The sequence below is a fragment of the Anolis carolinensis genome, chromosome 2 (genome assembly GCF_035594765.1).
Source record: "Anolis carolinensis isolate JA03-04 chromosome 2, rAnoCar3.1.pri, whole genome shotgun sequence".
In the NCBI taxonomy this organism is placed as follows: Eukaryota; Metazoa; Chordata; class Lepidosauria; order Squamata; family Dactyloidae; genus Anolis; species Anolis carolinensis.
Genome location: NC_085842.1, coordinates 85,273,347 through 85,279,346, shown reverse-complemented (window position 1 = coordinate 85,279,346; position 6,000 = coordinate 85,273,347). Strand labels below are relative to the sequence as shown.

The window sequence follows — 6,000 nt, the reverse complement described above, 5'->3', positions numbered from 1 at the left end:
TCGCCACAGCAACGCGTGGCCGGGCACAGCTAGTCTCTTATACAATACAACCCCTGTATCTGCTGGAGATACTTTGCTGGACTTCACATGGATAAGAAAATTATGGGCAATACTAAACCCAACTGATAAGACATCAGGCTCAAAAATACCATAGAGCAGAATTTTCCAAACTGTGTATCATGACATGTTACTGTGCCGTCTGCAGTGTGTAAGTTTGTCACACAGACATAACGAGAAACTTCTGAGTTTGGATGGCCATCTTTCAGGGATACTTTGATTGCACTTTTTGTACATGGCAGCGTGTTGGACTAGATGGACCATGTAGTCTCTTCCAACTCTATTATTCTATGATTCTATAAGTTTATGTGAAATAAGCAATAAATCACACAAAACATATAAATAAAAGATTTTCATGAGATATGTTGTGTCTTAATACATTTTGTTATTGCAATGTATATATTTTTCCTTATCTCTTATAAGGGGTTGCTTTAACCTTCAATTTGCTAATAAGACTGATTTACTTTTTCACGAAATGATGCATGTCTAAAAAGTGTATCACCAACATGAAATGTTTGGAAAGCTTTGCAATAGGAGGAACTGGGAAATGCTTGGAGGACATATTTTGTCAGAAGTGGGTAAACAAAACCATGGATATGGGGATATGGGAGTTGTACCATAATTGCTGTTGTCTGGAGAGAACAGAGAGCAGCTCTAATGTCTCTTGCTAAATCCCAGCAAATTCAAGACTCCTACAAGCACCAGCATTTAGGAACCTGGAGTGTGGTGTGGTTTCTGAGCTCCAGTGATTCCAGCGTGAAAGCCTTTGACAATACAGTGGGTTGCTGTGAGTTTTCAGGGCTGGGCTGTATGGCCATGTTCCAGAAGCATTCTCTCCTGACGTTTCACCCACATCTATGGCAGGCATCCTCAGAGGTTGTGAGGTCTGTTGGAAACTAGGCAAGTGGGATTTATATATCTGTGGAATGATGTCCAGGGTGGGAGAAAGAACTCTTGTCTGTTTGAGGCAAGTGTGAATGTTGCAATTGGCCACCTTGATTAGCATTGAATAGCCTTTCAGCTTCTGGGTGCTTACTGCCTGAGGGAATCCTTTGTTTGGAGATATTCGCTGGCCCTGATTGTTTCTTGCCTGGAATTCCCCTGTTTTCAGAGTGTTGTTCTTTATTTACTGTCCTGATTTTAGAGTTTTATTAATACTGGTAGCCAGATTTTGGTCATTTTCATACTTTCCTCCTTTATGTTGAAATTGTCCACATGCCTGTGGATTTCAATGGCTTCCCTTTGTAGTCTGTCATGGTAGTTGTTAGAGTGGTCCAGCATTTCTGTGTTCTCAAATAATATGCTGTGTTCAGGTTGGTTCACCAAGTGCCTTTCTATGGCTGACTTCTCTGGTTGAATTAGTCTGCAGTGCCTTTCATGTTCCTTGATTTGTGTCTGGGCAATGCTGCTGCGTTTGGTGGTCCCTATATAGACTTGTCCACAGCTGCATGGTGTATGGTAGGCTCCTGCAGAGGTGAGAGGGTTCCTCTTGTCCTTTGCTGAACGTAGCATTTGTTGGATTTTCTTAGTGGGTCTGTATAGATAGTTTTTAGGTTGTGTTTCTTCTTCAGCTTCCCTATGTGGTCAGTGGTTCCCTTGATATATGGCAAGAGCACTTTTCCTCTGGGTGGATGGTTGTCTTTACTCTCATTTATTTATTAGCGACATTTATATCCCGCCCTTCTCACCCGAAGGGGACTCATGGCTTGTTCTTGGCCTTGCAGCTTTTCTTTTAATTGCAGCACACTTAAAGAACCTTGCAAACCATGCAAAAAGAATCTGTGAAGCCCACCTCCTCCAAGGTGAACTGAACCGCCTAAACTGGGCTCTGCAGGCCAATGGATACTCCACCACAGACATCAGAAGAGCTGATGGCCATACAGCGTGGGAAACTCACCGCAACCTAGTGATTCCGGCCATAGGAATTCAGCATAGGAAAGACCAGAATTCCTAGGCCTGAGCAGGAGAATGAATGCGGACATTTGGCTTGTGGGGAGTGAGGAGCAACCAGGCAGGCACCCCGCAGTCTTGCCTCCACCAAAGGGTTAAACAGACATGCCTGAGCTGTCGGAGGGAAGGGGGGGGGAGAGATAACACTCTCTCCTGCTGTCAGTAGCGCCCGAGTTTTCTTTGTTGCCGCCTATTTGTGGAAGGATCTCTTCTGAGCGAATCTTGCTCTATTACACAGCAACCCCTCGCTCGCCTCCGCCCTGCCCTACCCCTACCCTCAACTCTCCCATTCATTCAGCCACTCACTCTCACTTCTCCGGGATCCCTCCCCTTGCTTTCTACCTTCTTTCTCCTTCTCTCACTCCCACCCCGCACCCTTCTCCCCAGCCTTCTGTCTTCTTCCTTCCTTCCCTTTCTTCAAGCACCCCCGACGCGAGACACTCCCAGGCAATCCACGGAACAACTCAGACGGAGAGAAAGAGAGAGAGAGAGAGACAAAGGAGGCGCTTTAACGTGTATTTATTTATTTATTTATTATGCCTCTTCCTCTCTCTCTTCCCCCCCATTTCACCCTCCCTCCCCCCACTTGCGGCGCTTGTTTTGTCTGCCTCGCCTTCCCTTTGGGGCTTCAAGGGGGAAAGTCTTGCCCTCCCTCCTCAGGGAAGGGATGGGGGCAAGGATTACGAGTCTGGATTCGGATTAGGATCATGTGTCTTTCTTTCTTTGGTTTTTCTTCAGGCGGCGGAGAAGCCCGGGATAGGAGAACAAGGCATGGGGGGGGGAGAAGGGTGTGTGTGTGTGTGTGGGGGGGGGGTCATTGGCTTCCCCGCTCGCCCCATCCCGATGCCGGGCGAGGAAGTGGCCAGCCCACCATCCAAGGGGGCAGCGCTGGAATCCCGCCGGGGAGGGAGGGAGGGGAGGGGAGGGGCGGGCGGCACAGGTGGAAAAAGGGGCGGTGGCTGCGAAGAAGGAGAAGAAGAAAAGGGGGCGGGGCACGGCACGGGGCCCAGCCCCTGCTTGCTTGCTTGCCCGGGGGCGTGGCTATGCAAATCCCGGGCAGGGGAAGCCAATTGACTGAATAGAGTTTGGGTGCTCAATGTGAGAGAGGGGCCTTTGGGGGAGAGTGGCGCCTTCGCTGAGGCGAGGCTGGGAGGGTGGCGGTGGAGTCTCCCCTCTTTGCCAGGATGCCCCATTAATTCCCATTCTTGTTATTATTATCTTCCCACCCTCTCGCCCTCCTCCCTCCCTCCCTCGCTGGCTGGCTCCCTCCTCTTTTTGTTTCCTCCCTGCCTGCGGTGCCGTCCAGCGCCCTGCCAGCGCCAACTTCCAAACGCGGAGGAGGAGGAGGAAACAGGACAGAGCCTTTGACGGACGGAGAAGCGGCGGGAAGTCAAGGCGGCCGTTCCGGGCAGAAGGCGTCCCTTAGGATCCCGCGAAGGCTCCCTCCTTCCCTCCGGCCGGGCATCGCGCGTCTCTATGGATTGGCGGAGAGATCTCCTCGGGTCCTGAATCCCGAGCCCAGCGTCGGAGGCGCTGCCTGGGCGAGGGGGCAGGAGGGAGGGCGGGCTGGCAGGAGGGAGAGCCAGGCCCCGGGGCTCCTCTTCGGCCGCCAACCAGGGCTCCGCGCCGCACCGCCGCCCAGCTGAGAAGCCGCCCTCCCCTCTCCGCTGGGGAGACGACCCTCCTAGCGGCCCGCGTCCGCCCCGTCTGGGATCCCAACCGGAAAGGTATGTGTGCGTGAAGAACAACATCCTCTCCCCCTCCTTCCTTCTTTCCTTTCTTCCCTCCCCCTTTCCCTTTCTTCTTTCCTCCCTCTGTTCTTTCTCTCCTTCCTTCTCTTCTTCCATTGCTTCCTCCTTTTTCTTTCCCCTCTTTTGGACTTACTTCTCTCCTGCCATTCCTTCTGTCCCACCGTTCCTCCCTCCTCCGTCCCCCCTTCCTACCCTTTCTCTCCCCTTCCCTCCCTTCCTCCTCCCATTCCTTCCTTCACCCCATGCGTTCTGGGATCAATGGGGAGACGCTGTGTCAGAAACTGCAACTTCCTGCTGGTGTGAGAGAATTGGCCGTCTGCAAGGACAGCTGCCCAGGGGGTGCCCAGATGTTTGATGTTTTACCATCCTGTGGGAGGTTTCGCTCATGTCCCGCCATGGGGAGCTGGAGCTGATTGAGGGGAGCTCACCTCGCTCCCCGGATTCCAACCCCCAAGCTTTCGGTCACCACTCCTGCCCTCGCAAGGGTTTTATCCATTCCGCTCGGGGAACTTCGGGGCCCGGGTGAGGTGCCCCTTTCGCTCCCTCTGTCACCCTCCTCCTTCCCTCCTCCTTGCCCTTTGGACGCTGCTACGGCGCGTGTGCCTGCGTGTCTGTCTGCAAAACAGAAAGGAGCGGGGAGAGTAAGGATCGCGTCCGAAAGGTCCGGCGCGGGCGGAGGCAGCAAACTTTCGGGCTTCCGACGCGCCGGCTTCGGCTTCCAAAGTCGACTTGAGCCGCCTTCCTGGACAGGGGAGGGAGGTGGAAATATTCCCCGTGTCTTTGCGGGAGGGAATATCGTTCGAAGCTCGTTTGAAGCTTTACTGTTGTCGGAATTGGAGGGGAGGGGAGAGATACCTCCGATTTACGATACACCGAAAGAAGCGCGTCCGGGGATCACTTTGGGTCCACACAGCGGGAGTTTCTGAAGTGGCATCGAAGGGAGGGGTGTGTGACCCAGGTGTAGAATGGCGGCGGGTGGGCGAAGAAGGAGACGGGCGAAAGAGGAGGGCTGGGAACGGGCTTCGGAACTTCATAGAATCCCGGAGTTGGGCCCTCTCGTTCCACGCGTTCTGCCAGGCAGGAAAAGCCTAGTCAGATGGCTATCCAACCTGTGTTTAAAAGCCTCCACACTCCGAGAGGGCAGAGCTCCGCTGTGGAAGGGAAACTCCCTTCTGTCCCAATCTTCTTTCCAAGGAGTTCTGCGGCGGCGAGGTTGAGCTCCATCCAGGCTGCAAGGAGCAAAAGCGCCCTGGCCTCTCAGGAGAGCCTACCTGGGCCACTCAGCGCGTCCTCTTGAAAAGCTGCTGGAAAAGATTTCGGGACTGAGACGCGCGCCTCCCGGAGTCGACTTGGGCCCCATCTACACGGCCATAGGTTGCAGTTATGTGCTCAGTGTAAAGGAGGGGGGTGAGTGAGGAAAGGACGCCAACTCACGGGGATTTCTTGGCATGAGTTCTTCAGGAGGGGATTGTGCCTTGGTTTTCCTCTGAGGTTGAAAGACTGTGTCTTGCCCAAGGTCACTCGGTGGTTTCCGGGGCTGGGCCGGGGATGCGAAGCTTGGTCTCCAGAGTCATAGGATGCATCCACACCAGAATGAATGCAGTTTGACACCACTTTAACTATTATGGAAGCCTAGGGTTTGTAGAGGAGCCCCTCCGTGGCGCAGCGGATTAAACCGCTGAGCTGTTGAACTTGCTGACCCAAAGGTTGCAGGTTACAGTCCGGGAGCAGAGTGAGCTCCGGCTATTAGCCCCAGCTTCTGCCAACCTAGCAGTTCGAAAACATGCAAATGTGAGTAGATCAATAGGTACCGTTTCTGCGGGAAGGTAAGGGCGCTCCATGCAGTCATGTTGGCCACATGACCTAGGAGGTGTCTATGGACAACACCGGCTCTTCGGCTTAGAAATGGAGGCCAGCACCAACCCCCAGAGTTGGACATGACTAGACTTCATGTCAGGGGAAAACCTTTACCTTTACCCTTAGGGTTTGTAGTTGGGTGAGACACTAGCCCTCTTTGGCAGACGAGGCTCAAGGCCCTGTAAAACTACAATCCCCAGGATGTGTTGTGGAAGGCTTTCATGGGACATGAGAGAAGCCTCCCACAGGATGGTAAAACATCAAACATCCTTGCAGACGGCCAATTTTCTCATACCAGAAGCCACTTGCAGTTTCTCAAATCACTCCTGACACAAAAAAATGACTGGAATGACTGGGTTTGCTGTGAGTTTTCAGGGCTATATGG

General features: G+C 53.0%; 1 protein-coding gene across 2 annotated transcripts in view; it reads left to right on the top strand.

Moving 5' to 3' along the window:
- The first annotated feature begins 3,595 nt into the window (after nt 1-3,595).
- sema3f (semaphorin 3F) overlaps nt 3,596-6,000 on the top strand; it is a 179,497-nt gene continuing 177,092 nt past the window's right edge. For both annotated transcript variants that reach the window (XM_062970107.1, XM_062970105.1), the window contains exon 1: nt 3,596-3,734. The gene's annotated coding sequence lies outside the window, so the exon portion shown is untranslated. The remainder of the gene's footprint in view (nt 3,735-6,000) is intronic.